The sequence below is a fragment of the Giraffa tippelskirchi genome, chromosome 2 (genome assembly GCF_054371585.1).
Source record: "Giraffa tippelskirchi isolate mGirTip1 chromosome 2, T2T-mGirTip1v1.2.pri, whole genome shotgun sequence".
In the NCBI taxonomy this organism is placed as follows: domain Eukaryota; kingdom Metazoa; phylum Chordata; class Mammalia; order Artiodactyla; family Giraffidae; genus Giraffa; species Giraffa tippelskirchi.
The window spans coordinates 162,904,489-162,925,912 of NC_137276.1; the positions used below are offsets into that span (position 1 = coordinate 162,904,489).

A 21,424-nucleotide genomic window follows, 5' to 3' on the forward strand; every position below is an offset into this window, starting at 1 on the left:
AGGACCACAGAACTGGAAGGCAGGAAGCCTGGTACTGGTCTTCACTCTGTTACTAACTCAGTTATCCACTCATTCACACTTTCAACAACATATATCAAGCACTTCTGTGTTCAGGCACTGCTCTAAGTCCTGTAGATGTAATGGTGACAGGATCCTAGCTCCTCTGGGACTTACCATCCAGAAAAGAGCCAGACACACAGAGAGGAAAACATATATGAGAGAATAGGTTGATGTCATAGGGAGTGACTGGATGGGCTACCTCAGTTGTGAGGTCAGGAAGGGCCTCTCTGAGTACTGACATTTCAGCTGAAGTGTGAGTTACTAATATAAAAAGGGAACAGTCATTCAAGGATCCTGAGGAAGAGCATTCCAGGAAGAACAGCCAGTGCAAAAGTCCTAAGGTGGAAATAGATTTCAGGTTTTCATGGGACAAAAAGACCAGTGTTGCTTGAGTGGACAGATGAGTGGAAAGTGATTTGAAATGACTTTGAAGAGGTAGGCAGAAGCCATGTAATGTCTTGCTTTAAGGAATTTGGATTTTATTTCAAGTACAATGGGAAACCACGGGAAGGTTTTCTGCAGGAGGGTGACAAGATTATTCAGGCTACCTTGTCAAGAATGGATTGTAGAATGGTTCCAGGTAGATCAGCTGGGAAGCTACTGTGGTCATTGAGGTAGTGGTGGCTTGGATCCCAGTGACTTTAATGAAAATGGAGAGGAGTGGGTGAATTTGGAATATGTTTTGGACGTAAAGTGGACAAGACTTGCCAATCCACTGAATGAAGATGATGAAGAAAGAAGAAAATCAAGGCTGACTCCTAGATTTACAGGTTGAACAACTGGGTGAACACTCATGCTAGTGACTAAAACTAGGAAGTGAGGAAGGAGCAAGTTTGGGAGGAAAACTCAAGTTCTTCATGGGTAAATTATATCTGAGTTGCCGGTTAGATATCCACGTGGAAATGTGAAGAAGGCAGCTGGACATTCAAGTCATGTTTAGGGAAAAGTCATGACTGGAGGCAGAAATTTTGGAATCATAAGCATATAGATGGTCTTCAGAGTCATGGGACTTGATGGGGTTATGAAGGCAGAGCACACAGAAATGGGAGTAAAGGATGCTTAGGACAGATCCCTGCTACACTCTAACCTAGAGAGACTGAGTAGAGGAGAAGGAGCTAATAAAGGAGACAGAAGTAAAAGAAGATGGTGGGCTATCCTGTCCAGAGCCGAGGGAAGAAAATGTTTCAAGGAAAAAATAATCAACTGTGCTGAAAGTTCAAAAGAGATAAGAATGAAGAAGTGGCGCCTAGATTTATCAGATGGAGTTCACTGGTGACCTTGACAACAGCAGTCTCTGGAAAATGGGAATAGAAACCCAGTTTGAGTGTGTTAAGGAAGGGACATGGAAATTGCAACTCATTTTTGAAGTTGAAGATAAGTAGAGAAATGAGTTAGCTGCAGGGAGAAATGGAGATTGAGGGAGGTGCTCAGAGCATGCCCATGAGGATACTTCCATAGAAGAGGAATACTGACTATGTAAGAGAAGGGGAGACTGCAAGAGCAATCCTGAGCAGCAAAGTGAGTGTGGGATCCAGAGACAGTAAAGAGGCTGACTTTTGAGAGGAACAAGGGATCTGGGTTCATGGAAACAGAAGGGGAGACAGGGGAGGCAATCAGATGTAGGGAGGTGTTTGGATCTGGCGGAAAAAAGATGTGGGGCTTTCTCTCCGTGTGACTGTGATCAAGTCACTTATCTTGCCGAGATCTGTTGGAGAAACTAAATAGGTCTTCTCTGATCATGGTAAATGGGCTTCTTTGAGCCCAGTCACTCTGCTAATGACACGTGCCTTAATACCTGCTTCATTCATTAAGGGACAGAATGGGGAAGGTGCGGGGTTCAACCTGGAACTAATTGTAATTATAGCTCCTGACAATTGAACACCGCAACACTAGGTCTTATATGGTGCTGTCCTTATATTAGCTCTAATTGCTACACACTCCACAAGGCAGACATTAGTCCCATTAGAGAGATAAAAAAACTGAGGTGGGAAAAGGTGGTCATGTAACTTTTCTAAAGTGATGAAGTGATGTATATATATGGCTGAGTCCCTAAGCTATTTACCTGAAATTGTTGCAACATTGTTAATTGGCTATACTCCAAAACAACAACAACAAAAATTTTCAAAAAAATATAAAGTGATGAAGTAAGAATTTAAACCTAATGTGGGACTGCAAATCCATACTTTTACCCATTATATTCTATTGCCTCAGCAAAGAAAGGGGTGAAAGTTTCACTGGGAGATTGGTTGGGGGTAGGGTGGTTAATACCTTCCAACATTCTCAGCAGAGAAAGAGCATACCAACTGCTTACTAATTCCCGAGACATGTTGAGGCAAGCAGGAGGCTGAGTTTTCTGCACCAGGCTCAGTAACTAGTATTCTGGACTCCTTGATAAAGGCCACCTGAAAGCAGAGGAATTGAACCCATCCATCTAGTCCATCCTTCAACACAGTCATCCAACAAATTCCAGGAGCTGGGACATATGCTACCAGTTACCAGTGTACTAGATGAATCCTCAGTCAAGTTATTGTGGCCTTAAGGTTTTCCAGATGTTTCTTGGGAAACAATCTTTGTACAGTTTTGTAATCCAATACAAAGTGAGGCCAGTTCTTAAGAATATATACAGGCCCAGCGGGGCCACCTCCACGCCTTCCAGTGGGACTAAAATTCAGCAGTTTTTAAATGCAGAAACAGTAAGAGTTCTGTTTTGATTTTTTAGTTTTTTAAGATAATAAATAGATTAATGAGCAGAGCACGGGTTCAGGAATAGAAAAACAGGGTTCTTGCCTCAGCTGTCTTATTTCTTAGCTGGGTGACTTTGGAGAGTTTACCAAGCTTTCAGTCCAGGGTTTGAAATCAGGTGCTTATAACATGGAATCCAAGGATCTCCGTGGGAGATTGACAGAATCCTATTTCAATAACACTGAATTCTTTTGTGATCCTGCTTTGTTTTATGCATTTATGGGCATTTTTGCCAAACTGTCAGTGGGTCCATGGCACAAAGCAGGTAGGAACCTGCCTACCTGTTTGATTTGACAGTTTCCACTAACATACCTTCTAAAAGTGAAAGTGTTAGTTGCTCAGTTGTATCTGACTCTTTGTGACCCCAAGGACTATAGCCCACCGCTCCTCTGTCGGTGGGATTCTCCAGGCAAGAATACTGGGTTGCCATTTCCTACTCTATGGAATCTTCCTGACCCAGGGATTGAACTTGGGTCTCCAACATTGCAGGCAGATTCTTTACCATCTGAGCCACCAGGGAAGCCTTCTGGGAGATAATATCTCTTTTAATGAAGTCCAACTGAGTTTGGAGGAGTGAAGGGCAATTTCTCAATGTAGGTGAAAGGGTCAATAAATAGGAGGTGATGGAGCATCACACATAGGCTGGGGCCCAGGTGGCAGAGGGAGAGAGCCAAACTCCAGGCTCTCACATACTATCTTCATCGAGTAGAGGGGCTGAACCATCTGGAATTAACAGATATGTACTACTACATATAAAATAGACAAAAAACAAGGTCCTACTGTATAGCACAGAGAACTATATTCAATATCCTCTAATATACCATATGGGAAAGAAATGAAAAAGAATATATCTGAATCACCTTGGTATACACCAGAAACTAACACAACGTTGTAAATCAATTATACTTAAAAAAAAAAAAAAGCTCTGTTGATGATTTCAATGTTCAGGGAGGTGAGAACCACTGAGCCATGTTCTTCCTTGCCTTTGGCCATCCTGCTTGCTTCTCCCTTACCTGGAAGCCCTCCCTGTCTTCTTCACCTGGTAACCTCTTGATGGTCCCCCAGAAGATCTTATCTGAAAGTCTAGTTGTGCCCTGTGGCCTCCTCTGTGCTCCCAGGGCTGCTTTAAAAACACCTCTCTAACACACCCCCCAGCATTCTGGTCTGTGGTTTGCCCATATTCCCTACAAGGCTGTATGTGGGAAGGGATACGGCTTCATTTCTCTGAAGCTCCAGCTTCCAGAATGGTGCCTGGCACAAAGTAGGAGTAAGTGTTTGCTGAGTAAATGATGGCATGAAAATGTTTGAGGGGAGAGAATCAGAAATGTGGCCAGACACATGTCCAGTCCTTCTCAGTTCCCCGAGGGGGCTTGAAGACACTTTGGGAGAGCTTTACTATGAGTATGTTTGGAGAGGTCTGAGGCTGAATGTGGACCTGACATTTGGAAATACACATGTTTGGGTTTTAAAAACGTGTCTCATACGTTGTCGTAGTTTACACAACAACAAGGACTGAAATATCGGGGACTCAGCCCCAGCTACCCCTGTCAGCCATCTCTCAACCCATAGCGTCTGCTCGGCTTACGAGTCAAGCTCCCTCTTTGTGCCTTACAGAGATGTTGGTTCTGTCTCAGAAGAACAAAGAAGACATTCTGACTGTGAGAGAATGGCTTTCAGGGTTTTCTGGTGCAGCCCTAGAGAGAAGACACTTTTACTTCTATCTGTTCAGTGGGGACCAGTAGAGGCAGGGCTGTGTCCATGACCTTCAGTCATGAGATTCGGACCACTGGCAGGGCCTCCCTGGGGTGGGCACCTTGAGGTTTTCAGGTGGGATAGTCTTACCTTTATGGACAGGGATGAGGAGAAGGAGGTGGAGAAAGAGGAGGAAAGCTGTTTCTATTAAGAACCTAACTAAGGGCGTGCACGCGTCTGTGCTAAGTCACTTCAATCATGTCCGACTCTGTGTGACCCCATGGACTGTAGCCTGCCAGGCTCCTCTGTCCATGGCATTGTCCAGGCAAGAATACTCGAGTGGGTTGCCATGCCCTCCTCCAGGGGATCTTCCCGACCCAGGAATTGAACTCACGTCTCTTACATTTCCTCCATTGGCAGGCTAGGTCTTTACCACTAGCACCACCTGGGAAGCCCTAATGGCACTCAAATAATATGCATCTACTGCAAACAGCAACCCTGTGATGTAGGTATTACCTCTATATTATTTTCACCTTTGAGTCACTTTTCTTCAACCCCTACATTCTTTGTCCCCAAATTCCCTCCATCCAGCCTCCTAAATTTCTATTTCGTCTTTTCTCTCCTTCCCCAGAGGCAAAGCCTTACCTCAGGCCACCATCTAATTTGCCCTGAAAAGGTTCATGTGTCATCAAGCTCATGACATATGTCACAGCCTTAGTGGGAGCTGCATTTGGATGTGGGTCTTGGATTAAAGGGACCTTCTCTATTGAGTCAAAGATTCTAAGACTCACCAAGATTCCTTGAGGTTTCTGACTAATCCCCTCAGACTGATTTCCTTCTGTCTTCCCGACCCCAGGCCTGAATCTTTGATCTGTTCTCATAAGTCAATCATTTATTAATTTAATAAATGTTTACTGAGCACTTCATAAAGACTACTCATTTTGCTAGGCAGCAGGAAGACAAGATGAAGAAGGCCAAATCCCTGTCATTGGGGACTTCACTGTTCTGGCTCCTTTCCCCTCTGAGTAGTTGTTCTGGTCACTTGTTTCTCAGCCTCTCTCACCTGAATCAGTGACCCCTGTAGAAGAAGCTGAACACGGCCATTAATGACATAAACTCCTAAAGACTCAGGAACTCTGCATCCTGCTGTGAAGGGCCCTGGGCAACTCTGTTCTGCCCATCTGGGGGCTGCACATGGCCTCATATCTTCCCCCTCCCCCAGCCACCTCCACACAAGAGAGGGACAAAGCTAGGACCCTTAGCATCTCAGGTGCCTAGCTCAGCCTTGTAAGAACCACTCTCGGTACTTGGGACTACTGAGGCCCCTAGTCTTTAGGGAAAAAGCCTGCTGACCTGTCAGCCAGAAATCCTCTTATCTTTGGTGTCATGAACTCTCAAGTAAACATGCCTTAAATGCATTTTGCCCTTAACGTCTGCTTTCCTGGTAACTTCTGTGTCTTTGGACTGGTCTGCTTTGATATAGTTAGATCAACAAAAATTTAGGAGAACAAACTCAACTTTTAAAAGAAAAATATGTAAACAAGAGAGCTGGCTTATCAAATCTGCTCCAAATAGGGAGGTTTCGATCATGACCAGAAGGCCAGTGATTTTCTTAAAAGGGCCAAAGAGGGGCTCACCTGAAGAAAGTCTGCTGGGCCTGAAGGAGGGTCTGACCTCACAAGCCTAAGGGATGCACACACACACTCTGCATGTTTTCTCTACAGTTTGGCCTGAGATGACCTTCTTGTTATCATAGTAACTATCCCGGCTTGAGAATTTCACTTCCATGAGATTCACCCTAACTCACTCCAAAGCACCCAACGGACAGCCTAAAGATTTACGCATCAACCTAATTTACCCCTTCCCCTCCTCTCCCACTAGCCAGGACTCAGAGCTGTGCAATTTTCCAGAAGCTGGTGCCTCCATCTGACTGGATTTCTCAGGACCTTCCCACTTCATGAGGGTTATCTGAAAAGATATCCCTGACCTGCTTAGAGAATAATTACAAGTTGTGGTGTGGGAATAGGCATGGGCAGGGATGGCTTCAACTGAAGCCCCAAGGGACTGGATTTGAAACTGGGGAGAAGGAGAAGTTAAAAAAAAACAACCACCAAAAAACAAAAAACCAAACAATGGTACAAAGGAAGTACTGTTCCTGTGAGCAGATGGAGTGGCGGGGTCAGCCCAGCCCAAGTCGCTGTACCAGGCCTCCCACAGCATCTGTGTGGGGTTGGGAGGAATACATCTCTGGTCCAGGGACAGCATGGGCCAAGGAAATGGCTCAGGGGATAAATGGCTACATTAGGATATCCTGCAGACCAGTGGGATTCCCCACAGGACTTCAGATTAGAAAACTGGATAAGTGGGCGGGGGGTGATTTCCAGCTCGACTGTACAGGAGTCCTGCAATGTAGACTGCCAATTAGCACAATGCAAGTGGCATAGTGAGCATTCTGCCTTGAAATACATGGCTTAACAGCTACCTGTTCAGATTAACTAACCAGAAAACTGCCAGATCTTCAAGTCCCACAGGGATCTGTGGACACAGGCATAGGAGGCTGCCTTAAGACCTGCAGTTCCTTCTATGTATGTGATTTCCTATACATCCAGACGTCTGGTTATTCTGTATGCTCTTTAAGGCCTCTACCCTTCCTGAGCATCTAGAATTTTACAGAGACCCATAGCTAAACATGTTACGGATGAGTCATGCTGTGAATGGTTACTGGGTGGACAGCAGAAGGAAGGAGGATTCATGTGACTGAACTTGTCCTTGGTGATACTAGACCCTACTCAGATCCATGAGAGTCTCAGGGATGAGGGAGTTCATAGTCTCCTCTCAATGATGTTATAGCCAACTAAGGTTTATCCCATTTTATCTTATTTCACTTTTGGTATCTAGACAGGCCATTATTATTTACAGTCAAGAATCTGTGAGAGGGACTTCCCTTGTGGTCCAGTGATTAAGAATCCACCTTCCAATGCAAGGGACATGGGTTCAATCCCTGCTAGGGGAACTAAATCCCTCATGCCTGGGGCAACTAAGCCTGCACGCCCACAACTACTGAGTTCAAATGTTTTGGGGCCTGTGCAACGAAAGATTCTGCATGCTGCAACTAAGAGCTGACACAGTCAAGTAAAGAAAAAAAAAAAAGAATCTGTGAGAATCTCCTTAACAGCTCAGTTAAAGAATCCTTTTCCCATTAGGTCTTCTGGAAAGAGCACAGGTCTGTGAATTGAGACTGGAAAGTTCTGGGCCAAGCTTTGTCATCAGTTTGTGGCTGACCTTGGCAAGGAATCTCCTCTGTCCAGATCAAGTTTCAAGTTCATCCTTTCTTGCCACTTTAACATTCTATGACTGTGATGTGGGTACCTAGTGTGGGAAGAAGACAGGACCCCAGATAGGTTGGGGGAATGAGAAAGGAAAGTGAGAGAAAGGCCACATTAGATTGTGTGTGTGTGTGTGTGTGTGTGTGTGTGTGTGTGTGTGTGTATGTGTGTTAGTTGCTTAGTCGTGTCCGACTCTTTGCAACCCCATAGACCGCAACTCACCAGGCCCCTCTGTCCATGGGATTCTCCAGGCAAGAACACTGGAGTGGGTTGCCATTTCCTTCTCCAAAAGGAACTATATTAAAAAAGAAAGTGAAGTCGCTCAGTCGTGTTTGACTCTTTGTGACCCCATGGACTGTAGCCTACCAGGCTCCTCCATCCATGGAATTTTCCAGGCAAGAGTACTGGAGGGGGTTGCCATTTCCTTCTCCCACATTATCTTAGGAACCAGGAAAATCCTCAGATCCTTACATAACTCTGCTCACATCTTTAAGTCCACTGGCTGCACTCTACCTTCCATGGGCCTCCTCAGAAGCACCAAGACTCACCGGGTCCCCTTTTCTTTTCTATGTATGCACCCATTATAGGAGTAGAGAGCCAAAGGGACAGGCTATGAAGTGAGAAAGGAGGGGGTGTGGAGCATACAGGTGGGGAAGATGCCTCCATCTTGAAACCACGTGCTGCAGATCCTCAGCACCAGGAGAGGACTTAGTCATGGGTAAATAACATATGCTGTTTTCTTAAAATGCAGTTGTTTACATGAAATAGACAATCCAAACACAGGTTCTATTTTTCTGCACTGTTTCTCTGATGGGGATAATAATAGTTGTGCAATCCAGAGTGTAGTTATTAAACCTATCTTACGGTCACCAAGGAGCTGTGAGAAAGCCAAGTAGCACAGACTCTCCAAGGCAGGCTTTGGAGGTTTTGCAAATTCCAAACTATTTTCCTGATGAACTGTAATAACCCACGGTGAGACAGAAGAGATGGAGTCAAACTCCAAGTACATTTTGTCCTCACAGAGTTTGTTTTGACACCAGAAGAATTTCCTCTGTGTGCTGTTCTCATGATCTTACCCCTATGAATTTGTTTCACACTCAATCTAGTGGACACTTGGTGAATATAAAGGTCTGTCTCTCCAGCACAAAGTGACTAACCGAGAATGGGAACATTCCAGAATTCCACGGGTTAGTTTATTTGCAGGACCCAAATGGTCTGGTGGGTTCTTCCACCAAACTGAAAAACTTATTATTTGAGAATGAGGGTTTCTCACTGATATATAAATTATATATCTATGTGACTGTGTGTGGCTGAGAGCTGTATATTGTCACCCTGCTTATTTAACTTATATGCAGAGTATATCATGCAAAATACTGGGCTGGATAAAGCACAAGCTGGAATCAAGATTGCCAGGAGAAATATCAATAACCTCAGATATGGCAGAAAGCGAAGAGGAACTGAAGAGCCTCTCAATGAAAATGAAAGAGTAGAGTGAAAAAGCTGGCTTAAAACTCAATATTCAAAAAACAAAGATCATGGCATCTAGTCCCATCATTTCATGGCAAATAGATGGAGAAACAATAGAAACAGTGAGAGACTTTATTTTTGGGGGTTCCAAAATCACTGCAGATGGTGACTGCAGCCATGATGGAGGAGCTTGGTAGGCTACAGGCAATGGGGTCACGAAGAGTCAGATACAACTGGGTGACTTCACTTTCACTTTTCACTTTCATGCATTGGAGAAGGAAATGGCAACCCAATCCAGTGTTCTTGCCTGGAGAATCCCAGGGACGGGGGAGCCTGGTGGGCTTCCGTCTATGGAGTCGCATAGAGTTGGACACGACTGAAGCGACTTAGCAGCAGCAGCAGCAAGGCCCCTTCTAGTATTTACTCTGCTTTGTACCTTCTCACATGGACCTGGAGGAAGGCCATGAATAAAAAGCTTCTAACCCACTCTTCCTCTCTCCTCTCTTCCCCCTTAGCCAGGATTCTTGGCTCTCAGTAGACAAGTTTCTGTATAATTGATATATAATTATATGCTCCACTATCACTACAATGACACACTCCATTGTCACTACAGTGATTTTATATTTTGCTCCCTTGAGATATGTTGTAAGAAAAGGAATATGGTTTCCCCTTTGTTTCACTTCATGCTTATTTATGCTAAATGTATAAAATGGCATTTCCCACACTCTGTATCAAAGAAAAATTTTTATCCAGTTGTGTCTTCTAATGACTCCACACAAGTCCCTTTGACTTTGGACCAGAACCATTCAATATTCATTCCACAAAATTTTCTTAAGCACCCACATGGGTCAGGCATCATTCTAAGTGTTGGGAATACAGCAATGAATGAAATCAAGAAAAATTCCATCCCTCGTGGAGTGATCATCCTGGTGAGACCAGATGCCAAAGGCTTCTTGCTGCATGCCAGCTCATTCATTCATTTATTCAACAATAGTGAGTGCCTATTACAGTGTCTTTTTAATGTGCTCACTTGGCTAGACTACATCACACTTGCCCTTCCTACATGTTTTTTGGAGAGGGTGGATCAGAAGAGGGATTCTTATGTGAGATTTGGAGGCTAGAGGTGAAGCAGCAGTCATTTTATCGCTCACACACCTAGTTGTTTATCTGCTGGCCCACCTCATTGGCATGAAGCACTGACCAGGCCCATATCTGCCCTCCCTTCCCCTAAGTCCTCCCTTGGCCTCCCTGACTCCTGGACAGTGGTGGGCATTTCCCCTCATGATGACAGGCACCTTTGTTTGACTTGTCAGCTCTGATACCTCTGGTATACTCTACTCCAGTCTCCAAAAAACCCAATTCTGACATATCTGGCATTGCATACTATCTACTCTACTTCACCCTGTATTTCCCCTTTAATTAACTAAGGAAATTTATTTATATTTGTTGGTGGTGGTTTAGTCACTAAACCATTGGAGAAGGCGATGGCACCCCACTCCAGCACTCTTGCCTGGAAAATCCCATGGACGGAGGAGCCTGGTAGTCTGCAGTCCATGGGGTCGCTAAGAGTCGGACACGACTGAGCGACTTCACTTTCACTTTAGTCACTAAGTTGTGTCCGACTCTTGTGACTTCAGGGACTGTAGCCTGCCTGGCTCCTCTGTCCATAGGATTCTCCAGGCAAGAATACTGGAGTGGGTTGCCATTTCCTTCTCCAGGGGATCTTCCTGACCCAGGGATTGAACCCAGGTCTCTTGCACTGCAGGCAGATTCTTTACTGACTGAGCTGCCAGGGGAATCCTTATGTTTGTTAAATTTATTTAAATTTAATCAGCTAAGTGATACATCAATTATGAATGTTATACTTTATTTATCCATTCAACAAATGTTTATTAAGAATGTCTTATATGGTAGACATTGTGCTAGGTGCTGGGGACACACAGGGAAGACAGATGTATTCCTTCCCTCATGGAGCTTACAGCCCAACAGGAGAGGACAGACCAGAAATTCAAGTAGACAAACAAAACTGGATTTTAAAAATGAGTGGGGCTGTGTAAATAGAGAAAAGTTGGCCAGGGGGACAGGAGGGCAGGACCTATTCCAGTAAGATAGGTGGAGAAGGCCTTTGCATCCAAGTGCATATTTAAATATTAGAAAGTCAAAAAGATACAAACCCATTAAGTGTTCATCCATTTGAAAAATACTCCACTGCAGTTAAATCTCTTAAGGAGAAAAATGAGTAGAGATGGAAAGCTAGCGGTTTGGGAGACCCATGTTCAGAAGGAAAGAGACAGGCATACAAGATTAACTGGAAGAACAGTGGGAGAACAATCTTATTTTTTTCTTTCCTTTTGATTTGATATTGAAAGGGGGAAATACATGGAAAGCAAGCCTTTCACTCTAACAGAGATGGTTTACTAAGAATGAGTTATTGAGAGTGAGTCCAGGCTGTGCCATCAAAAACCTCTCCATTAAGATAGGAATCAGGGGACACAATTAGTGACTAAACAACAGCAGGGGAAAGGATGGGACACAAGGTAACCCTGAGGGAATATGCAGCACATGCTTGGGACCAACAGCTGGGGCGTGTGTGTGTGTGTGTGTGTGTGTGTGTGTGTTAGGATGCACTTCTTCCTTCACAGAAAACCTGCTAGACTAGCCCATTCTGGGGAAAAGAGTGAGCTGATGGCTCTGCATTTTCTTTGACACTTTCCAGGAATCCAGGATGAATTCATTCAGACTGGCTATGAACATCACATACTACCTGAGTTGGAAATGCTCCCCAGTGAGAGTCATTTCCCTGGTCAGGGTTCCCAGTGACCCTGGAATAAGTCACATCTGTCCCCAGAGTGTAAGTGCCCTGAATTTAATCTTTTTGTGTCTCCTCAGTGCACTAAGCAACATGCTAAGCACCCAGCAGGAGAATCGGTACTTAAGTGATGCTTTTATACAAAAGCTACCCATATGTGCCAAGTCAGCTTTTAAAGGTTGGGGCCTGAAGTGTGGACTCAGGACACAGAGACCCCAGCAGGGAGCTAGTGGTCTTCTAATGTTTCTCATGATATTTCCAAGTCAAGGTACTGGTTTTGGATCCAGTGGAACAATGCTCCTCGTGTTTGGAATTCTACAGAAGAGAGGAAGAACTCAGACAGAAAGCTAGGAGATGAACCAATGTGATGAAAAACAGATGAAAGCCTCTTTCTTCTTAAATGAGGACATTGCTTTCAAAACAAGGATGAACACTGTGTTGGGAAATTTCAAGTTCTGCTTACTGTTTTGCTCTCAGGGCAATTTTGATAAATAAGAGCCTGTTGTGATTTATCGGCTTTTCCAAATTTGCTATAAGCTCCTTTAGCTTGGTGGTGGTAGGTTGATAGGTTGTAAAGAAAACAGGAAGAAAAATCCAGGCTAAAATGCTTTTTTAAGAGTTAGTGCCCTTGAGGGCACCACTTGATTCAGCTTCTACATCTTTCCATGTATCCTATTATTTCTGAACTCACTTTGCCTATATGTCTTCAAAATACCTAAAAATATACACTCCTTACTAGATGACACTAAATTTCATTTTAAATTTTAAAAGAGGAAAAAAGTTAGTGCCTTTTATCCTGGAATCTGACATTTCTTCATGGGTCAGAATATCTGGAGTTTCTGTGGTTCATCAATGTCCAGGAAACTAAGCACTAAACCTTTCACAGATTTCTGCTATAAAGATTTTTACAAACAAGCACTGATGCAAAGGCTCAGTTATCACCTCTAAAGACAGTGGTGTTCCTCAGCCTTACTGTCTGGCCCTGATTAGCACAGACATAAATAGTATAGGCCTCTGGTGTGGCCTTGTCACAATTCACTCACCTTGGCTATTAATGGCCTTTACCTGACATAGAGCAAATGACCTGTCATAGATCAAGTGAACAAAAGAAATCATAAATATTCAAGCAAAAGGGGAAAAAATATAGGCACATGTAAAGTTCTAACCCAAGGTCACCCAGCCTACAGCTCTCAGCCAGAAAATGTCACCGTCTTTCCTCCCATGAGGCATTACTGCTTGGAGAACACTTAAGTCTCATCATTAGAGTCTTCCCTGGGGTAGCTGGGCAATTCTGACAGAGGAACCGCAACCCAAGACCCCACTCTTGCACCAGGTGTTCCTGTGACCTGGCTTCCATCTTGGACTCGGACGCCAAGGCCTGGGTTCACCACCCCTCCATCACTGCAGCAGGAGCTCAAGAAGTCTCAGCTCAAAGCTCAACGTTTATTGCGTGAAGCACTTTGAAAATCTTTTGTTATCAAAAGTTTTCCCTTGAGCCTTGGAAAGGATTACCAAGTAATGCTTTCTTCCTGCAGCTTATTTCTTAGGAAATTACCTCCAGGCCTGCCAAAGTCACAAAGAGCTGTGGGATTTCACTCGTGTCTTTGCACATGGAACACTTGGACATCCCTCATGATTTTTTCCACTCCTATTTACTGAAGAGAAAACAGAAGATCTGGGAAAGAGGGGCTGCCTGTCTCTGGTCTCTTGTCTGCCCTGCTGGCAAGCATCCAGGTGACAGTTCCAGGAATGAGGCTGGGACTGTGAACAGATCCATACCTGCTGCTTATACCTTGTTATTTCACAGTGGCTCACTGTCAGGTGAGGGCCACACTCCTGTTCAGGTGCTTTGCCTTCACCTTGTTTTGTTACTATATTTTCCTTTATTTTCTGCCTTTTTTCCATTCATACGTCATAAATCCATTCACTATCTATCCATCCATCCATCATCCATCTATCATCCATCCATCCTTCTATCCATTCATCCCAAACGACGACTTCTTATGTACCAGGTTCTGTGCTATACACTGACTCTAAAGAGATGTGAGAATGATTTCTGCCCCCCAATCTTGTGGGAGAGGCATATGTAAATATGTAATATATATTTAACATATGCACATGACTCTAACATGGAGCAGAGGCTGAGGTATGCATAAGACTGAGGGACTGCCTGCATTCAGAGGAGGGGCATCACCTCCAGCTGTCACCTCCTGCGGTGGACTTTCTGTCACAATGGTCCCTCTGATCCCACCTTCTGTTGTTCACGCCCTTGTGTGATCCCCTCTCGTTGAGTGTGGGTAAGAACTTGGGGCTCACTTGATTCTACCATAAGGTAGAGGTGACAGGATGTAGGTGACTATGTGTGTATAATTACATTATTAGGTTACATAACACTGTAGTGCCTGTCTTGCTGGAATTTCTGTCTCCCTTGCCAGCTTTCAAGAAGCAAGTGGTCACATTGGGGAATCCCACATGCCGAGGCACTGCAGAAGGGCCCTAGGAGCTAAGAACAGCCTCTAGCCAACAGCCAGCAAGAAACTGAAGCTCTGGAGCATGTGGCCTCAGGAACTAGGCTCTGCGAACAACTCGAGAGAATTTTGGAAGTGGACCCTTCCTCAGCAGAGCCTCCAGTGAGATTCAGCCCCAGCTGACACCTTTTTTTTTTAATTGAAGTATAGTTAATACACAATGTTGTGTTAATTTCTGCTGTACAGCAAAGTGACTCAGTTATACCAGCTAACACCTTGATTACAGTTTTATGAGACCCTAAGTAGTAGACTCAGATAAGCTTTGCTGAGATTCCTGACCCACAGAAGCTGAGATAAACACATGTGTTTTAGTTACTTATTCTTCTGGCTGCACCACGCAGCACGTGGGATCTTAGTTCCCTGACCAGCGATGGAACCCGCGCCCCCTGCAGAGGAAGCTCAGAGTCCCTGGACCACCAGGGAAGTCCCTTGTGTGTTGTTTTAAACCCCTGAGTTTGTAGCAATTTGTTGTGCAATATTAGAAAACTATCACACCTCCCGCCAGCTGTCAGAAGTGTCAAGTTCTGGGAAGGGGCTGACAGATGGGGGAATGTCTCCAGCTTCCACATTCATTCATTCAGCAAATATTTATTGAGCATTTATAATATATGAGGCACAGTTTTAGATACATTAGTAAACAAAAGAAAATCCCTGCTCTCACCAAGCTTATACTCTAGTCAAGGAATAAAAATATTAAATTCATAAATAATTGTATATAGTATGTTATTCAGTGATGAGAACTATAGAAAGGATAGAGGGGCTGGGGAGTGGGTTGAAGTCCTTCACAGGGTCCTCAGGGTAAGCCCCACTGAAAGGGCAAAAACTTGAAAGGAAATATTACACAAGAAACTCCAGGTATCATCCACATGTACGACTTCAAGCATGGGTTCAAGGTCTCATCCTGCCTTGGGGGATCATGGCGTCATTAACTGCCCTTTTCAACCTCCTCTCCCACCTCCACGCTCCATGCCCAGGTCCACCCTGCATCCCCACCTTCTAGCCTTCTGCTGTCCTCCAAACCCACCTAACAAGAATCCTCACTCTTCATTGTTTCCGTGACAAAATACTTCTCCCCCATTCAGCTCAATGGCCTCCTCCCCCGAAGCCTCCCCTGGTGCCTCCACCCCACTCCCAGCAGAAAGTCCGCTCCTCCTGCACATGTCCTCCAGCTTTGCTTATGACTTATCCTGAGCTTCCACTTTCCACACGTGTTACAGCTGACAGCCTTTGTCTCTTGGTGAGACTGTGGAATGCGGGGGCAGGGGCTTGTTGTCACTGAGCTTCCAGGCTCCAGCATATTACAGTTGGAATTTGTTGAAGAAAAAAATTAGTTAGATGGGACTTCACTGGCAATCTAGTGGTTAAGACTCTACGCTTCTAATACAAGGGGCACAGGTTTGATCCCTGGTCAGGGAACTAAGATAACACATGCTGTGCAGTGCAGCCAAGAAAATATTTTTTAAAAGTCAGTTGGAGATCAGTCCTCTGTGGGTTTTTTCCTCTCTCTTTAAAGCCCTTAGAGGAGGTTTATATCATTCTTTATTTGGTTTGTTACTGAGAGAGTATTTGGACAGAGTATTATTCATTTTCCAAATTCTACTTTTGAGCCAACTTCTTCCATAGCATAGCCTGACCCAGCTCACGGAATTGCACACATGTTCAAGACACAGCCTTGGACACTAAAACAGATAATTCAGGCAGCCACATCTGTCTTTTTCAGAGAAGTTCAGTTCAGTTCAGTTGCTCAGTTGTGTCCGACTCTTTGTGACCCCATGGACTGCAGCACACCAGGCCTCCCTGTCCATCACCAACTCCTGGAGTTTACTCACTCATGTCCATTGAGTCGGTGATGCCATCCAACCATCTCATCCTCTGTCGTCCCCTTCTCCTCCCGCCTTCAATCTTTCCCAGTATCAGAGTCTTTTCAAATGAGTCAGTTCTTCGCATCAAGTGGCCAAAGTATTGGAGTTTCAGCTTCAGCATCAGTCCTTCCAGAGAGGAGAAAGACAGAATAATGATGACTTTTCAATGTTATTAGTAAGCAGTAAACATCTTGAGAAAGCAATGGTTCCCCTGCTTGAGTACAGAGCCCAAAATATGATGATTAAAAAGTCTAGCTGTTTAATTAATTATTGCAATTAGAAATAAAGCAAGCACTGTAGGAGCAAAGGCCCTGTGGACTGCAGCTTCCTTCTAAAAAACAATGATACCACTCACCACATAAGCCAATGACTGGAGGAAAGAATTTGTTTGCCTCTGATTACATCTGATTGCCATCAGTGATGACAATAAACAAGGCAGAAGGACCAAATGATACTTGTGGGAAGCATGAAAAAGGGCCTGGGAAATACTTTCAATTGAGGATACACCAGAGAAAAGAATATTAACTGGGAGTCACATAGATAAAAGTCACTCTGACTTAAATCAGTCATCACAGTGGTACAAATTAAAATAACAAAGCCGTATTACTTTTTACCTGTTAGATTGGCAGATGTTAGAAAACTTGATAATGACAAGTGTTGTGAGGCGGTGGGCTAGAGGAAACCTGAGCTCCTGGTGGGATGAGGCACTTACAGCCATTCTGGAGAGAGTCAGGATTTCGTCTAATCACATTCTGGCTAAATTCCTAGCAGAAAACCTAGGCCAAATTCTTTGTGAACTTGGGTTAAGTAAATTTTCTTAAGACAAAAATCTATGTGCCATAAGGGAGAAATTATCAGTTGGACTTCATACATTCTTAAAAATTTACTCTTCAAAAGACATTGTTAAGAAAATAAAAGACAAGCCACAGGCTGGGAAGTAAATATTGGCAAATACTGATGAAGGTCTTATATGCTAAATACATAAAGAACTCTTACAATTTAGTAAGAACTAAATAAGTAATAATTTAGTTATTATTATTATTCATCTTAACTCAATTAAAGAAATGGACAAAAAGAATGAACATACACTTCATCAAAAAAGTTGTATGAATGGCTAATAAGCATGTTCAACCTCATTAGTCACTAGGAAAATACAAATTAAAACTGCAATGAGAGAGATATCAGCATATACCCACTACTGCTAAGTCACCTCAGTCGTGTCCGACTCTGTGCGACCCCATAGATGGCAGCACACCAGGCTCCCCCGTCCCTGGGATTCTCCAGGCAAGAACACTGGAGTGGGTTGTCATTTCCTTCTCCAATGCATGAAAGTGAAAAGTGAAAGTGAAGTCGCTCAGTCGTGTCCGACTCTTAGCGACCCCATGGACTGTAGCCTACCAGGCTCCTCTGTCCATGGGATTTTCCAGGCAAGAGTACTGGAGTGGGGTGCCATTGCCTTCTCTGCATATATCCACTAGAATGGTTAAAATTAAAAAGACTCACCATACCAAGTGTTAGTGAAGACGTGGAGCAACAGAATGTCTCAGGCATTGCTGGGTTGAATGCAAATAGCACAACCACTTTGGAAAGCAGTTTGACAACCTCTTATAAAGTTAAATAATACACATCATGTGTGTTTCCATACACAGGTATTTACCCAAGAGAAATAAAAACTTATGTCCATATAAAGGGCTGCTACATGAATGTACATAGCAGCTTTATTCTTATTAACCCAAACTGGAAACAACCCTAATATCCATCAACTGGTAAGTAGATGAATATCTACATGGTGAATACTGCAAATTGTGAGAAATCCATAAAATGGAATACTACTTAGTAACAGAAAGGAATGGACTACAGATATGTATAAGAACAGGTGAATCTCAAAGGCATTATGCTGAGTGAAAGGAGCCAAGCACAAAAACTACATATCATTTATACAATATTCTAGAAAAGGCAAGAGAATAGTGATAGAAAGCAAAGTGGTCCACATGCCATGGGGTAACTAAGCCCATGCGCCACAACTACTGAAGCCTGCACACCTTAGAGGCCATGCTCTGCAACAAGAGAAGCTCCTGCTTATCACAACTAGAGAAAGCCCACAGACAGCAATGAAGACCCAGCACAGCCAAAAATGAATAAATTTATTACGTTGAAAAATATTTTAAAAATTGAGTGAATTTTATATGTGTAAATTTTACCTCGATAAAGAAAATTAAATATATATGTGTGTGTGTGTGTGTGTGTGTGTGTGTGTATGTGAGACAATGCTACTTGGAAAAAAGATGAGGTAGAGGAAGTTGAGTGTTGGTAGGTGAGAAGAGGGAAGCCAAGAGAAAATAAGATAGACAGACAGACAACCAGAAAGGAAAGACAAGGACACAAGAGATGTAGAGGGTGACATTCAAACATAGGGGCAAAGCCCTCATCAACAGAGACATGCTCAGAGAAACATAGAAGAAGAGAAAGGAAAAAAGAATAGAAACCCTTAGCAAATATGGCAAAGATGGAATAATATTCGCTATTGTTACCTTTTGGAATGGGGCTTCCCTGGTGGTGCTAGTGGTAAAGAACTCACTTGCCCATGCAGGAGATATAAGAGACATGGGTTCGATCCCTGGGTTGGGAAGATCCCCTGGAGGAGGAAAGGGCAAACCACTCCAGTATTCTTGCCTGGGAAATCTCATGGACAGAAGAGCCTAGTAGGCTACTGTCCTATATAGGTTCTCAAAGAGTCGGACACAACTGAAGGGACTTAGTGCACACACACCTTTTGGAATATCAACACTAAAAGACAAATGCTGCTAGTTTTACAACTATAGGCTCCTATAAATTCGAATTTGTAAGGATCTCAGCATTAGAAAGGACTGTGTAGGTTACCTAGCCAACCTCTGACACAGAGCAAGAACCCTCCCTGCAGCATTCCCAGAGCTTGGAAGATCTGTCTTTATCCTCATCTCTGCGGGGTAACCTGGGTGCTTCACTCAGCAGCTGGGTGGGTGGGTGAGAGGGCGCGGGAGGGCCCAAAGTCCCACAGCTGTGGCTCTGAGGGTAAGGGGGATCTGTCCCTCTCTCCCAGCTTCTCTGGCACTTCCTCCTCTGGGATCACTAGGGGTATGGAGGATGCTTCCTGCTCCCCTGGAGGTCTTTAAAGACTAGGGGTCTATGCCCCTTTAATCCTCTTTATTCCAAGTTAAACGTTTCCTGTTCCTTTCACTTTCCTCATCCTAGATAGCTGCCAAGTCTTCCAGCCTCCAACCCACCCCTTTCCCCATCCCCTGGGCTCTCATTTATCAGTGCTCTCTGGGGAGTATGGTGCCACCACAGGGCAGAATTGAGAGACTGAGCCCATGTCTAGTGGGGCGGGGCTGTGGGGGAGGGTATGCTGCTTTCCCTCTGTATTTCTTCTAAGGCAAATACCGCTAATCCAGAAGCACGTGTAACACCAGCCCCAAGGCTCTATCAGTTCCCTTGGGATAGCAGTCTGATCAGTCTGAGACCTAAGAACAGCCACACACCAGGGAGCCTCTTGCCTCTAAAACAGGGTGACTCAGGCACTGGCAGATGGGATGACAACCATGCCCTTCCCACTGTTAGGGAAGAGAAACAGTTGTCAGTGACAACCTTTTCTTTGCAAAGGTTCACGACAAAAGGTAAAGATTTCTGAGGCTAGGGGAGAAATGATTAGGTTTGCACTAACCACAACCCACCCACAGAGATGCAAATCCTATTTCAAGCAGGCAAGAGGTGGAAGCAAGGAGAGAGAGGTGTATCCCTCCCCCACCCCACCCCGGGAACTGCACAAAAGCTAAGTCTTCTCTGCAGGCATAATTGCCATGTAACTTCAACTTTATAAACATCTTTTAAAAATAATAACTGTGGCTGGAATGAGAATTTTGAAAAGCAGCAATGAGCAGGTTATAATTCTAGGTTAAATGGTTTAAAGAGATTGAAAGTGGCCTGGGACATGGATGGAGAACACTGTTTTCAGGGAAGAAAGTTTCAAGGACTTGAGGGCTGGTTATCACTCTGATGGCATGCATAGGATCACTTACTTGAATTAATCAATTCATCATCAAATAATTCTCACATTAACAGATCTTGGAAGAAAATAGTCAATTGTAATAGAAAGCAAAAGAAGCAAATTTACCTTAGATTCTATCTCCTCCAAATTTTACTCATTTTCTGGGTTCCCCACACATAGTCTTACTCAGTTAAGATTATGCAGTTAAATTGTGGAACTTTTTTTCTAGGCATAGTCCTGAGAAAGGGGTCATTTGGGAGGGTTAGGTTTATTTTGGTGCAATTTAGCAGAGTGGTTATGCTTGATGAGTCCTTTCTGGGATCTGTCTTGTTAAGTGGTGAAACCAGAAAGCCATGAAATCCTGGGAAGTGTGAATGGTGGTGGCTGGAGTGTAGTGCATGAGGGAGCTGACCTTGAGCAGGGCTACCACTTGGAGGATGCCCAGAAATGAGTGGGGCAGTGGGAGATGCTGGCGGGGTGGGCTGAGATCCTCAATCTTGTGAGTGTGGGTGACAGAAAATTAAAGTATGACTTACATTAACATGAACTTCTTTGTAGCCATAGTTTGGGGGCTGGGGACATTTTGGCAATAGAAGAAATCTTGCTTATATCTAATGGCAAGGAAAACACATAAAAATCTCAAGGATATTTTGTCTTATTCCCTGACAGTTAAAAGATGATTTTCAAGGTTGAGAAGAGTGTAATAACAGCCTGTTCTCACAGCTGACCTCCCTTCTTGCACAATCCAGTTTCTCACGGGTGGTAAAACACATTGAGAAAGGCACTCTCTTAGGGGAAAAAAATGTAGGTTCTTGATAGAGAAACAAAGAAGAAATATGACAACATGTGCTCTCGGTAGACACTCAGAACCGCTCGTGAAGGGTCTTTTCTTTAGGAGTTATTTAAAAATAATA

The 21,424-nt window shown here is 43.9% G+C and overlaps 1 long non-coding RNA gene across 1 annotated transcript; it reads left to right on the forward strand.

Annotated features, from left to right (window-relative positions):
• The first annotated feature begins 322 nt into the window (after positions 1-322).
• LOC145538799 (uncharacterized) lies at positions 323-14,097 on the forward strand. The gene is made up of 3 exons (XR_014077254.1): positions 323-495; positions 8,408-8,538; positions 12,177-14,097. It is a non-coding gene; the product is annotated as an uncharacterized LOC145538799 (long non-coding RNA).
• Positions 14,098-21,424: the final 7,327 nt, after the last annotated feature.